The following is a 16,179-nucleotide window of genomic DNA, read 5'->3' as shown; positions in this document are numbered from 1 at the left end:
ACTTAGAATGACATGTAATTATTAGAAGGTGCAATTTAATTTTCTACAGTGTAAAACACAGGTTGTTTACACTCTGTTTAAACATGACTGAAAAGAATCAGGGGTAGTATTTCTTCCCTCATCTCCAGCCTGAGAAGCATATAAGCATTTTGGTAAAAAAATCCAAGGTCCAGGTGTGTGGCTTTACCATAGTGTGTGTTTTTTGTTTACAACTCCAATAACAGGGGTTTTTTTTTGTTCGTAGTACATGCTAATAAAAGGGATGTGACCAGTCAGCAGGGAGGACAGCTGCCTTTTTTTCCGTCTTGGTGTGGATGCACACAGCAGCTCAGGTGAAATTCTTTGAGAGGGGAAGGAGACTATATGCTCCCTGGGAGTAGTTGTGTCTCATCTTAGACTAAAGTTTGAACTCTCCCTTTTTTTAAGCTCTATTTTACCCTGTTAGTCTTATTTGGAATGCATAAGCAATCAGAGGTGCACTCTTATTAGCTTGATTCTGTGGATTTCCTGCCAATGTCTTGGAGGTTAAGAGCATTTCATGAAGCAGTGAATGAGAAACACTGGTCTATTGGCAAACAGAATATAAAGAAATTTGATTTACAGCTTTTTCACTGCTGCTTAGATGTTATGCAGCCATGGTCCAGTCTCTCTATCTCCCTGTGCATCTATTTCCTTTAATTTTGTCCTCTCTCCTTGTTTATACAGTTAGTAAGCAGCTTATGGCTCCCATTGTGATGCTATGATGCTGAACAGGATTCACCTCTGATCTCAATTAGGGCACCTGGGCACTACTCTAATACACACAGTACTGTGTGTCACTTGCAAGATGAAGTGTGTAGTTTTGCAGCCTAGCCTGGTAGTGACTGGCATAATAAAGAAAAATGGCTATACTCTGTACAGCAAATGGTTTTTAGCACTAGGACGTAAGATGAGAAGTAATCCAGACAGGCATTAGTATGGGCAGTCTGTAAGTGATGGACAGTAGTGAAGTTTCAGTAGTGCCATAACAATTTCATGAAAGCCATTACAATGCATTATGGTATCGATCTGCATCGAAAAACTCAGCAAGATTCTTTAAAAGAATGACATTGCTATATTTTTATTCACATTGCTAACAAATAGTTCTACAATACTTCCTGAATTTATCCTTTATCTTTTTACTACTGTCTATGGATAGAGACTGATGATTTTTATACATCTTCAACAATGTTTTTGCTCTTGGTAAGGAGACAGATGCAGAAATATTTTTGAAGAGTTGAGTGCCAAAAAATATCTGAAATGAAATCACGATCCTTTGAAACTCCCCGTTTTCTTCAATGTTGTAAGGATTTTGTCTTATGCTAGGAATGCAAGTGGGAAATCTCTGGTAATTCAGATAGATAGGCTAGTCATCCAGGGGTAGATCCACAGAAAATAAAGAGTAAGTAGAATGACTAAGTGTTGATTACATCCAGTATGTAGAAACTCGAAGTCTTTCTTCAGCTGTTGGCTCCTGTTTTGGCATTTTGAAAAATACAGTTCATTACATGTCTAGTATCTTTTTTTGGTCATTATGGTCCTTGGGAGGGGGGAAAGGGAGGAAATTAATGGCTTCAGGCCAAATCCATGCAGCAAAATGCAGAAGTCTGCATGAACACTTTGCCTAAGCTACTTGAGCTGGAATGTAGTAGTAAGAAAATCCAACAATGTCCAACAAAACCTAAAAGTTAAAGAAAAATTAATGTTCCTCTGACCACGTGTAACAGATCAAAGCTCACCTGTTTGAAAGATACTTCAATGATAAATATATGTTCAGGGTGGTTAAATCTGTCTTGTAAATGAGTAAGTATGTAACATGGAGTTCATCTTGAGCCTAGCTTGATTTATAGCTACCTGAATTTAAAAATACATTTCAACATTTTATATAAATTTTCCTTAAATTTTCAGTAGGGGGATGAGTAGTGCATTCAGTAAGGCTTATTTCCCCATGGATATGATGTTCAAGAAGAGAGAGAACACAATAAATACATAAGTTGTCTATTATAGTGTCTGTTGTTCTATGGAGTTTAGGTAAGTTGAGAGGATGTTCTACCTTCTAATGTTCATAACAACACTTATTTATTTGTCTCATTTAATGTAAAATGGAAGTCATGTGTTTCGTCCTCCCTTCCAGCTTCATCCCACCCAAACTCAGGAAATTTTCTGTGGCTGTTGAGACACATACATTTGGACATAGTGAGAGAGATATTTCAGAATATCTCATTAGTCAGGGACAGCACATTATTGCACTGCCTAGAAGCAAACCAGTGAAAAACATAGCAAAGGAAGTCACAGTACATTTACCTAGTGTCTATTTACTCCAGGAAAAACATTACTTCTAGTAGCAGATGACTTCTCCCTTCATGTTTAGTCATTTCTGATAACTGACACAATACAAGGAAACAATTTTTTTTTCATATTTCTCATTACCATTCCTTTATTCCCCTTCAGTGCAAATGGGAAGAACAAGAATGACTCCAAAGAAACTTCTCTACATCTCTTCTATCCTATATTATGCGTTGTAGATAACCAAACCATCAAGGAATTAAAAGCCTTCCATATTGCTTTACTCCCCAGATCATGTGGAAGACAAGAGACAATCTTGCCTTTAAAAGATAACAACACTGCATACATTTTCTAAACCACCTGGAGGATTCCACAGCAAGCATTTGCTAGAGATTAATGTAGAATTAAAATCTCTAGAATGTCTTAAATTCTTTACATTAAGAAGTTATAATTTTAATCTAGACCTAAGGGTCTTGCCCCAAGTTGTGTCTATAGAATTTTTAAAGGGAGAGTTACAGTGCAAAAACAGTAGATGATATTCCTTTTATTACTTAAAGCTTGGTTTACTACAGTTTTACACAGTAACTGTCCTGTATTTTCATTTTACATTACAAGAGCTGCAACATAACAGAATATCAGTAAATTCCAGGTTTTTTATAGGAATACATTATTTTTACAATATTGTGTTAATGTATGATACCTTTTTTTTCTCTATTTTTTTTTTTTTTTCTCACAGAGGACCATATACCGTTATACATACTAAGTAATTGTGCTGGGAGACAGTAGGCATTCAGCTAATTGTTACCTCTTGAATACTTCAAAACCCATTAATTGTAAACAGTTCTGTGTAACAAAGTTAAACACTTTATTGACCAATGTCCAGAAATACAGCACTGGAGAATTATTTCTATGCATAAAGGTAACCTAAAATGATGTCTCAGTCTGAGAGTAATACATTACTCTTTTTGTTATCATAGGAAAAACAGTCCTTCCCTTCTCACCCACTGCACCAAATTTTTTTATGCATATAAATTATTTTGCTAGTCTTGAGCTAGCTTTTCTTTCTGCTGGTATTGTACAAGTTACTGTCACTAGCTGACACTTCCTTTCTTTATTGGTAAACCATTAAAAAGAATCAAAACATCTAACAGGAGTATGACACCATCTGATCTCCTTGATGAGTTTCAGTACCCTACAATGAGGCTGTATAAAACTTTCTTCCCTGTTAAGTGGGAATACGATATCTCTGTTGCACCAAAGAATGGTCTGGGCTCAGACAGTCAAACTGTGAACAGAGCTGTCTGCTGCCTTTCCATAAACTTGGTGGGTTCTTTATAAGGGAAAAGCTGGAGGGAACTAAGAAATACTTTTAATGTGATTTTTCATATATAAGCACTACAACTCTCTGGCAGTTACAAACAACAAATAAAAACATCCTATCTCAGCATATTAAGCTTATCTTTTGCACATTGAATGAGAAATGATCTATGACTCTGCACCCCTAAAGCTGGATACCAGCAGTACTCCAGGGAGGAAAGGATCACAAAAATATATCTCCCACAGGTAATATTAAACTTCTTTTTCTCCCTATTTTAAGGCAAGACGCTTTATTTTAAGGAATGCTCACTTGGTCTTCTAATGTTCTTTCCAATGGAGTAGCTTTTGGCTAAAATAATGATTCTAGTATATAAAACTCTGTCCTTAGGACGGACAGTCACAGTAATCATATGCACAATGTTCTTGATGGCAAATTGTATCTTCTACACAGTCATTAGATTTTTATTTTAGCTTAACTCCAAAAAACACAGTAAACCAAAGTAAAGATTGGTTTAATTGGGGCAGCAGATGCAGAGGACGAAGAAGTCACCATGTCATCAGATCAAGTAGTGTGGTGGTGATACATGGAGTGAAAACTAAATGTACTAACTTGTGCATGCTATCCATACTGACCTGTACTAAATCTGTATCTGTTCTCATTTAGAAGATTTGTTACACTTTGTCTAGGATGATTGATAATAATGAGCTGAACTCTTCAGTCTGGTGCTGACTGAAGAGTAAGTAAGGAAATAAGGACAGATATTCTGTGAGAATATGGCTACATGGGTGTAGATCGTAATTTCAGCACTCTTCCAGAGTGTGGAAGCTAACAGTTCAAACCACTGCATGTTTCTCACACTTTATACCAGTGTCCTATAATGTAAAGAGAAGCTTAATTTTGTTTTTCTTGTGTGGAGAAAATATTCACTTAGCAAGGATATTTAGAATTAGCAATAATAAATGCAAGAAAAAAACATCTAAGCAAAGATTTTTGGAGGACCTGCAAGTACTTATCTCAATACATCAACTTGCCACTCTACTTTTCAAGGTTAGAATGACGCTTTTAAGTGGAGGCAGAAGATTTCTTGTCTTTCTCTGGTTGCATTTCTTGGCAATTCCATTAAGGAATCTAGTAATCACTAACACTGGAGACAGGGGACTAGATCAAATGCACTATTGACCTGATCCAGTATGACATATATATCTGTACACTCCCTACAGACAGTGCCTTTGTAGCAGTAACTTCACACCTTTTTTTATGGGCCCAGATATGCTTGCTTGAAGTTTATATGATATAAATTCTTTGAAAATTTAGAGTAGACAAAGATATAGTTGATATGGAGAAGACTTAATAAGAAGAGTAGGAGTAAGCATAACTGAGCTTCCTAGGTATTCACATATTTGTTTGTATCAGACAAAAAATTGCTGAGTTGCTTATCTGACTTTTGCTTCTGTAATGATAACTTTGCATCAAAATAAGGCAAAAAACCCCCCAACTTCTTTGAAATTGGACTAATTAGTGCTCTTTTCCATTTTTATGTGCACTAAGGCAAAAGAAGCATATTGTATAGCAAGGTTAAATGAAAGGATTCCCTCATTTTTTGTCCTCTCAAAACCATTTTTTGGTTACATTTTATCACGAATTTCCACCAGAATCCCCAACACCATTTTTTCTTCTCTGCTGAGCCTTTATTTCAAGATTAGATTGTCTTTTCTTATATGATATTACCATAACTTCTTTAGCAGATATCCAGCCTTACTCTGATTATCTGTAACACTGTTAAGGTAATCTTCTACTGTTCTAATCACTGTGCAACTACACTGCACTTCCTTATCAAGTTCAAGTTGCTCTGATCTTTGTACTGACGTGGGTATTTGGTGCATCATATATGTGACTTAGAACTCGGTCCAGCAAATCTTCCAGAGAAGATGGGATACCAGGAGTGGGATTCAACTCCTGGTAACATTCAGCCATCACTTCTCTCTGTATCTGATGCAGAAATAACAGTATTTACAGTGAAAGTACGAAAGTACCTACTATGCACAAAAATTATTTTTACAGTTAAATTTTCCTCCTAATTTTTAGCAGGGCTTATAGCCATTGTAAAGTAAGTTTGGGGTTTTTTTTGGTTTGTTTTTTGTTTGTTTGTTTTTCTGTTTGTTTGCTTGTGTCTTTTTTTTTTTTTTTTTTTTTTTAAATTAGCTAATGCCCATAGCTTCTAGATCCTTGTATTCTAAGAAAGAACTTATTGTTTCCCCCACCTCCTTCTCCCCCATGGAAGAGTTGCTAGTCACCAAGACAACTTACACAAGGGCTTTTTTCAATGACTTTGATTTCCTTCAAAAGCAGATTCTTTTTAGGCTCAGTAATTCAGGCCTTTAGTATTCAAGCTGTTCTCTCTCATTCTTCCCCCATCCTTTTATTCCCCTTGCTTCTCTCTTGATTTAAACCTGTGGACAAAGATCTCACAGGTTTCTTTGTCACCTCCTGAGTCTAATTATGGGAGTGAAGGCATTTCTTTTCATCTGCCAGTGTAGACACCTATTTTCCAAAATTTCCTCTAGAGGCCAATGATAACCCTTTCCTTTACTGAAGTGAAGAATCAAAGACTGTTATGCAACTAGCTAGCCTGGTCTTTTATTATGTGAACTATCCACTTATCACTATTTATTCAAAATTTTTGTATTGCACAATGTGACATGCAATGTGATAATACAGAGAGGTTCATCTTTTTACCTAAAGAACCTTGTAAAATGCTTACCCTGATGCCTTTGTGGGAAATGACAAATGTTATCAAATAAGATGACATAGAAAAATACTCTAACTGATTTTCTTTTGAAAACACATCTTTGATTTCTCTGCTATACATCTTAAATGCTCTATGTGGTTTTAATTATGCCTGATGGTGCAGTATTCTGTAGTCCATAGATGCTGTAATCTATATTTCTACAGTTATGCTGGCTCACTGAAGGAAGATGACCTATTTAAGGAAATGAAAACAAATTGAAAAAAAAAAAAACAACAAAAAACAAAAAACCCAAACCACAAGATATTGAGCAAATCTTTCCAGTGAAATATTTTGTAGCACTTTTACTTCATGATTAATGTCAAGTTCAGAAGTGGTTATATTAACACACCTTAAGTGAAACTCAGATAATATCTCTAGATTATATGCATAAATGGCTTCTAGCACAGCTCTTCAGGTAAAGCAATTTAGATATCACTTAGTTCACTTGTTCAAACTGAAGGAACAATTTGAAAATATTTTCCTGGAACTTTTTCAGTTTCCACACCACTTTCCATATTCTGTCTCTCCTTTTGGTTGTCTGCCCAATATAGGTTGATTTATTATTTTAGTGTGTAAAAAATGAGGAAAAAGGTATTTATTGTACACATGTCCAGTAGCTTGGACTTAAAGTCTCACAGATGGACATTTATGCCTCTATGCAACCCCATAAGAACAAAATCTATTGTAGAGGTTCTCATTTCAGCTTTAGGGACAAACTTAGCTAAAAACCCCCATACTTCCATTTATTACATAAATATGCATCTGTATATGTGATCATATGTGCACACATACAACTCTTCACACTTCTCTTCCGTGTGACGATGAAAGAAAAGGATGCAGAGCCCTGCTGTATTGACAAAGGACTGCTGAAATGTTACTGTGTGACCCCTGCATGGTTGGTGCCAAGAGTAACAGAGGCACTTAGTACAGACAGCTCACAGACCATGCCTGTCACTGCACAGCAAAGATATCTGGAGAGTTACTTAATCTGCAGTTCTTGACACTAGTCTGTAGATCAGTGACCTAAAAGATTGCAGTACTGAAAGAACTGCTATAGTCTGTTGTGCACTAAATTTGGCTGAAAAATTAATGACATTCTCATTTACATAAATAAATGTGTTCTTACATTAAGTGACTTTTAACAAGATGAAATCATTCTTAAATTTTTCAAAGTGGAAAAATCAATTCTTCTATATTAAGACAATAATTTAAAAACTTATAACATGTTTTAGTATTATATGAGCTAAATGATTTTCTTGCAGTGAGGCATTTTTTCTTCATGTTGCCTTGAAAAGAGGCTTCTTTTTAGTTTAAGTATTTTAACTTATTCCGTTATCAAATTAAATTTTAATAAACAACATTTTCTGAGTTGGAGGTCTTCTCAGTTAATAATCTGAAAATGCTTGTGATCTCAAAAAACATTTGGTGGACTTGGCAGTGTTAGCTTTACAGTTGGACTCGATGATCTTAGGTGTCTTTTCCAACCTAAATGATTCTACAATTCTAATAAATCTATTTTTTAAATTAATAAATCAAATGTTTCCCTAGTTAGAAAATGATTTTATTTTCCTATGAAATTTTTTATTTTGACTGAAGAATCAAAATCCCCAAACCTTTTGTTAAGGTGATTATGAAACATAAAATCCAATAAAACAACAACAAAAAAAAAGGAATAATGACTTGCTGCTTTGAAGATTTGACATACATATAGTGCAGATATTCATTTTCTTCTGAAGTGATAGAGGGAAAATAGCAGTCTTACCAAGTTTAATTTTGAAAGAGATTTCACAACATTAGAATGCTCTTAAAATAAATGTACTATAGAACATGAAAAGTTCATGATCAGCAGTACCTGAGTTCCCCAAATAGACTAATTTTTCCATGACATGATACCTTTTGCTGAACAAAGACTGCAGAGACATTAAGTGACTTATGTATACATGGAGGCTGAAAACTCTTTGATGAGTTAACAGAAGCTAACTTTCTGCTTCTGATTCCTTTGATGTGATCTGTTATAACAAAAAGGTTTTCTGATGTATCTGAAGTCAAGTTCAATCACTGTGGTATTGCAGTGTCTGTGAAAGGGTAGTCTTTTCCATTTGCAGGCACACACAGCAAGTACATGCACAGATAAGTAAAAGAGACTATCCTTTCTAAATATATGCTTGTGTGGGAGAATAAAAGAAAACGGCATGGGAGACAGGCTTAAGCATTCAAAGCAAAAATCCTTTGTACTGCAACGAGCTGGGATTTCACAAGATACAAGCATAAGAGAATTTGCTGTAATAAACTATGTACCTGATTACCACATTGCAGTCATATATTTCCCGTCATGAAGCAAAGGAGCAACTCGCTGAGAAGTTGCAAAGAAATATACATGCTCCTAGGAGAACCTATGGGCTTCTTTATTTCTTGCCGTGTATTGTTGAAATATCTGAGCACCAGATGGTGTGTTCTTACAGTACTGGACAGATGCACCAGCTCAGGCCCTGAACTATTATAGCCATGTCAGCACAGTCCTGCAAAACCCAAGTTCAGTAGCCCTGACCTAGTTCTTCATGGGCACTTACAGCAATCCAGCTCAATTTCGCATTTGCACCAAAGCTGCTGCCATGCAGACTGCCTTGCATACCTGTACCATGCTTCTAAACATTTCTGGTTTCATTTGTAAAGAGATGGTGGTATATAGTGGTATGTAAGATTGAAATTGCTATTCACATATTGAAAAGATTTTACTTAAGCTTAGAATTATTTCTATCTACAGTGCTAATTGATAATAATTCATATATAGGTTTGGAGCAAGCCTCTGATTCTAGATTTTTCCACAGAGACCAGCTGAGTATTTCTGCACATGCAGAGTCAGCACACCCTAGGGTGCAACATAACATTTGCCTTCTGTGTTTTCCACTCTTTTGTGGCTGAGATGCAGCTATTGCAGCAGTCTCAGTGAAAAAAGGTTGGAGAGATGTTGATATGCCCAGCATGCAATTTCATTGTGTACTGTTCTGGGAGGAAAGCTGTGCTTTCCCCCGTACCTTCTACACACAAAGCAATGAAGGATGATACTGACAAACAAGAACTGTGCTTGAGATTGAAAGTACTATCCAGAAGGCAGAAATAAATTCACATAGGCAGAAAATTGTAAGTCTCCTAGCACTAAAGGAAACATTGATCATAAGTGGCTTCTATTGATCCCCTTCTGATGCCATGAAGTCCACAAGCTTTGAATGCTTGTAACAGCCATCCCTCTGCACAGTGCCCATACACTGCAGATCTTTCTGCCCTCTGCCTGGGTGACTTCAGCCTTTTCTTGGCTTCCTTGATATTCAGGATCCTAGCAGATCTGAACTGCAGAGAAAGGTGGGGGATAACCACTGAGTTCAGAGATAAAATTAGCTTGAATAGTCACAACTTACATGATGTCTTCTGTCTTTCTTGGTCTCAGCTGCTTGGACCTAGTGAAAGGTCATGTAACTAGATGAATACTGGAGAATCCCATAGCACTAAGGGAAATAAGGATGACAGAGCTCCTCAGTCTAATCTTTAACAGAGAAGGACAGCTGATACACAGCTTAGAGTATGTGAAAGGGGAGAGAGTAAAGATCTAGTTAAGAGGAAACTAATTTCTGTTTTGGTGTGGAATCTGGCAGCAGATGTCAGACTCACCTTTGTCCTGCTGAAGATACAGCCCTTCAACTACCTACATGAATGAAAGTTCCTTCCTGCAGTTAGTGTCCAAATTTTGGTGACTCTCTCAGCTGAGGTCACTGTGATAAAGATATAAAGAAGGAGAAGTGCAGAATCAGAACAGGATCCCACTGTGAATTAGGGTACAGTATGTGAAGAAAGACCTTGATCTACCCTCCTAGGAATAATGGAGTAACAGCAATGTGTCTGTCTCTGATATTCCCTTATGAGTTATTCCACTGGGCACTAAGAATAGTTCAACACTATTATTTCAAAATAAAGTCACAGTTATTTATCTGTGACTACAGGAATGACCCTGAGCAAGAAGTATTTTCATTACATGTCCACCCTCAAGAATTTTTCTAGCCTCCCTCAACTGTTTAGAATAAACCAGAACTCTGCTGGGTATCAAAAGACCTTTCCAGAAACAGGAAAGTGTGGTCTGGGCAGAGACCCCTTTGGTAAGGCAAAACCGAGGAGTGGCACTGTGTGACGAAAAGTACTAGGATGAGATTTTTTTCTGTTGTTAACCCGAGTAATTAATACAATCAAGCTCTCAAGAAGTATCTGTGCTGATCCAAAAAACAGAACGCCACATATACATATGAACTAAAGGTGGTTAGGGTTTGTTCTTTTTTTTGTGTAAAAATAATCAGTGCCTTTGAAGATGGTAGAGTGATACAGATTTACCCCTGCTGACAATGTGCCCTCATGTTAATAGACTCTATTTGTCATGCCATGGGTATGTGTAAATTGAAGGGCCCAGGAGCACTTTCCTGTTCTCAGAATGGATACTCACACTTGCTGTTTCTGGCTTGCACATCAGGATCAGACTTGTGTGTGTACACATACTCTTTTCTTTTGGAGAAAGGAAGGTAGGGAGCATGGGTCACCTACAATATAACAAGATAGTGAAGCATACACCCCCCCAACTCCCCCCCCCCCCCCCCAAAATCTCAAACCCCAACCGTGTTTTTTGCAGAGATTGGTTGATTAAACAAATCTGAGAAGTTAACATGGTTGAGTTCCTGAGACAGATGTCATAATAGATAGGCACATATCTTCAAGTTAAAACTCTGTATTCTTGATTAAAGATGTCCTATCCAGCACACGGCTCAGTGGCTACACAACATCATCATCCTAGAAAGCCAGTAAGGCTTTCATGCTAGAAATGCTCTCACAGCAGCGAAAACAGCAAGGGTATGTTATTTTGGAACAACTGGCACAGCATGGCCTTCAGCAATAGAGAGAGCACAGGCTTTGCTGCTCTAGGTCACTCCTCCCAATGTGTCACAACAGATGTTTTGTTACTCAGCAGCTTAAAACAATGGTGAGAGGACAATTGTTGTAAGAATTACCTTCTCTAGCTTTGAGAGCAAACCACTTTTAGAACAGGGAGCCTAAAATCTTGCAACAAGGCAAAACAGCTGCCACATCGAAGAAGTAACAACAAATCAAGTCAAATGTGCTCTGCATCCTTACTGGTATTAATATGACTACTGAGGAAACACATGTACAACAGCCATGGAACTAAATTTTGCTAATTCATTCAGCAGAAATGCTTAATTCTTTTTCAGGGTGGGGGATTTGGGGCTGGTAGCATGACAAAGAGCTGCTAATGCTTCTTACTTTTCTACTTATTCCAAATTATTCAGACATATCTCACTGCAGTGAGTACAGAGATGTTTTGACTTTGTAGACATTAGTTTAGCCTTCTAATCTGTGCAACTTCTGACAGGTTTTGTACGACTCTGCACAGGTAAAAAAAACAATTTCGAAAAAATTGCTTATGCTGTTTTAGTCTGTTCCAGTTAGTTTATTCAGAAGCATTTTTGGGGCCATCCGAAATAACAAGTTCCTTTTTGAAACTTTGTAAGTTTCTACTGTAAGAGAGAATAGGATTCTCCTATTTCTTGTGATCTTCATTAACTATGTTCAATAAGTTTTAGTTGCAAGCTGAGTAAGTAGAATCTCTGCCAAGCTTTTCCTGTATATGCATCTGCACAAAAGAAAATAAAGAGATGGGCTGATCGACAGAACCTGTTGAAACCTGTCTGTGTGCTACTGATGTACTGTGAAGCGGGCCGAGTTCAGAGCAAACAATTGTAATTGTACAGCTTTATGCCTGGAATTCTGTTTAAAGGAAAAAGAATTATTAGAACATCTGATCTGAACACCCGCATGAGAAAAGCCCTAGAATTTAATTGAGTTATTTCTTAAGTCCATAATATGTTAAGGGGAATAGGTTAGAGCCTCATTAAAGACTCAGGCACATGAGTAGGTATATGTATAATGAATCCAGTGAAGTTCTTTTTGTGTTGAATTATTTGGGGGAAGAAGTTTTGGAACTCTCTCCACAAATGCACTGAACTCCGCTGACAGCTATTTCCATTTCAGAGGGGAGCTGCTGTTGATGCGTGTTGAAGGCTTGGTAGTTCTATTTTGTTGTCTGGTTCTCTGCAATTCACAAGATATTGTGGTCGCTGAAGACCACTTTGAGCTTTTAACAAAATTATGGAAACCAATTCACATAGTTTTACCTTATTACTTAAATAGAGATGAAGTCTTTTCTACTTGACCAATGGAAATTATAAAAGTAGGAGTAAAGTAATTAACCAATAATAGATGACAAGATGAAGTAGTGCTCTAAGATAACTGTTTGGTGAAAGATTTCAATACATCTTTTCATTTTCACATTTGTTGCCTAGAAACCATAATGTCAAGGACATTATTATTACTTATATAAACAAATCTGCTGGGACTAATTCTTGAACATCTTCTTCATGCTTGTCATGCTAGAAGGATCCTGAAAATCATAAAATAGTTTGTATAATGTGATGTGACATCTACATGACACAGGACAGCTGTAATTCCTGTTCCAAACCAGATTGTCTGAGGGTTATTACCCTGTACCAGGTCTGGCTGGGATGCAGTTAACTTTTTACATAGCAGTCTGTAAGGTGCTGTGTTCTGGATTTGGCTATCAGACAGTGCTGATAACACACCAATATTTTGCTTAGTGCTGAGCAGTGCTTGCACAACATCAAGGCTTTCTCTTCTTCCCACTCTGCCCCTCCACCCCAACAAGTAGGGTGGTGGTGAGCAAGAGACTGGGAGGTGACACAGCTGAGACAGCCAACCCATATTGGTCAAAGGGATATTTTATACCATATGACATTGTGATCAGCAATAAAAACTGGGGTAGATGAAGAAGAAGAGCAGGAGAGGGTGATGTTCAAAGGTGGCGGCTGATCAAACACTGGTTGAGCTTTGGTCTGCCTGTGGGAGGTGATGAGCAATTTTGTCTACTTCACTTGTTTCTTGGCTTTTGCTGTTTTTTCTGTCTCTTCCTTTCACCTATTAAACAGTCTTTGCCTCGACCCATGAGTTTTCTTGCTTTTACTCTTCCTATTTTCTCTCCCCATCCTGCTGGGGATAGGAGTGAGAGAGCAGGTCTGTGGGTAGCTGCTGGCTGGGGTAAACTCACCACATATGCATAACATAAAAATTTGCTGGCAGGATGTGTGTGTGTACCAGAGAAAGAGAGGGAGAATGAAATCCTATCTTTATGATGTAAAACAAGCAAGCAAGATTTCTAGTTCTGGAGGTAGTGAAAGGTGGTGAAAAAGCGCATTCTGTCTTTTGTGTGCAAGAAAAATATATGTTCACTGCATTACTGATCACTTTGATGCCTGTGCTTCTTGAAGGTGTCTTTTCTATTATAGATATTTTTTCCTTGCATATTATTAGAATTGCCTTGGAATTTGGCAAGGCTAAACAATTGTAACCCTAAAATAGCCAAAGTATGAATGTGTTCACCTTACTGTATCTTTCTTTCTTCTAGTTAATTCATATTATTAATAGATGCTTTTGTTTTTTTACTGCTGAGGGGATGCACATTCCCATATACATCTTGATAAAAACATATAACCTTAATTTGAAATCCTTAGTGTAATTTATCACACATTTGAGCATGTCACAATGCTTTCATTGTCAAAGAAAAGTAATTCACAGAGCATTTAAAAGACTCAAAAACAGAGGAAGTAACCTAGAGTTAAGTTCCTGGGATTCAGATTAATCCAAGCTTATTCCCCTTGAATTGTTTCCTAACTCTAGTAATAAAATGCTACTCAATATGGATAAGGTATTAGAGCATCTGGCCATACAATTATTTTTTGTAAAATTTAATCATAACACTTGTTCTATTTCAAAATACAGCAAACTCTGAACATTGTATTTTAAAGAATAATTTATTTTATTTCTCATGATATGAATTGGATTTATATTATGCCCTAGGCTACTGTAAAATTGAAATATAACTTCCCTTCTTCTTTCCCCTCCCCCCACAAACCCTCTTATTGCACAGCTTGTTAAAGAATATAATGACAAACAGCAGACTACTTTTGCCAGGTCCCCCTAGGAAAATTCATGTCTGTGCAGTCCTTGAAGAGGGACAGTATTTGGTAGTACATGGTGTTACACTGTCCTGTTTTAGAGGGGAAACGGCTGCTTTCAGGATGCCTGCAGGATCTCAGCAAGAGATGCTGCCTCGTGCAGAGGCAAGATATGGACAGTCAGCTGTCCCTGCTGTGTTTCTCCAAGCATGGCAAAGCAGGCTGCCTCTTGCAAATGTGTGAGACCCCTGGCAGACACAAGCTCAACAGACACCAGGAGGCCCTGCCTTTCCCAGCAGAAATATCAGTCTTGACACTGCACCTCTTTCTTATTATCAGATGTTAAATCAGCCTTTGGCCATACCCCTTTTCCCCCACTGATATACTGTAGCTGCTGTAGCTATGCACTTCTTTTCCCCTTTCCCTCATCCCACCATACACCTTTCACTGTGCAATGAATAAATAACATTTGAAAGATTAATAGCAGACTAATTAATTGCAAATATTAGAGCTTGATTCTGAAAATGAGTCACTTTCAGCTTAGCTGTTAAATCTTCTTTAAGAAATAAAAATGTTACATAATGAGATTATTAAGTTTATATTCAGCTGTTTCTAGTTATATTTTCTGGCACACAGAAGAAATAAAGATTTAGCTTGTCATAGCCATCAATGAAAAATGCTTTTATTTTAATTAATCCTGTTGCACCTTGTCTGCATCTACATATTTATTCTCTGGGATATGTAATCATTAAGTACATCTGAACTGAAATTCAGTGATGGTTCTCCAAAACATTTTACTGAATACTGTATTTTCTTGAGGAACGGGAATATCAAAATATATATGTGTGGCAATATGCTGGTGTACCAGTACTACTTATATCAATCTTTGCTTGCAGAATATTAGGACTCATGTGAGAAGAAGGGCAAAAGAAATAGCATGCAGTAGTCAAACTGTCTTGTATTCTATTTAATTACACATCTATTAGCATATTTTATAAGCATCAAAACCAAGACCAGTAGGGCATAAAGCTATAGATCTACCAAAGTGCAAAGTACAACATAAAACTGTATATTTATCAAAGTGTAAAGTAAGGTGATAGTGCCATTACCTCATCTGGGAATTCATGGGAAAATCACATTTGTCTTGGATTTCACATAATCAGACAATGCTTACTGGCTTGCTGCCTCCAAGAGCCCCTCAAATTCATCTACAGTATTTCACAATACATGTCTTCTTTGAGTGTGATTTGAAATCATTGAACAATTAAGTATAAGAATCACTTATAGTAATGTGATGGGAATTAGGTCCTTGACAAGGTAGAAAATGTAATGATGCTAGATATGTCAAGAATATGAGAGTAAAAGACAAGTTTACAGAAATTAAAAAAATAAGGTCATCCACTATGATCACAGTTTCTAATGCAAACATGTCTACGTGTTGTCAGAAAAACCCACACCTTAACTACTAGCACCTCACAGCTATTTTATTCCAAGTTACTCGACTCATTTTCACAAAATTATTCTATTTATATTAGGGACATGTGTATTACCACTGATCCCAATGGGATACTCTCCTGAGCATGATAAATCACACAGCTGTACTTACTCATTACAATTTTTAATTAACCTGATTTACATAATTTATTTCCCACAAATTAATTAAATTAACGAGATAAAAAAATTCTGAG

This window comes from Strix aluco, chromosome 2, assembly GCF_031877795.1.
Source record: "Strix aluco isolate bStrAlu1 chromosome 2, bStrAlu1.hap1, whole genome shotgun sequence".
Taxonomy (NCBI): Eukaryota; Metazoa; Chordata; class Aves; order Strigiformes; family Strigidae; genus Strix; species Strix aluco.
Note: the sequence above shows the minus strand (reverse complement) of the source record.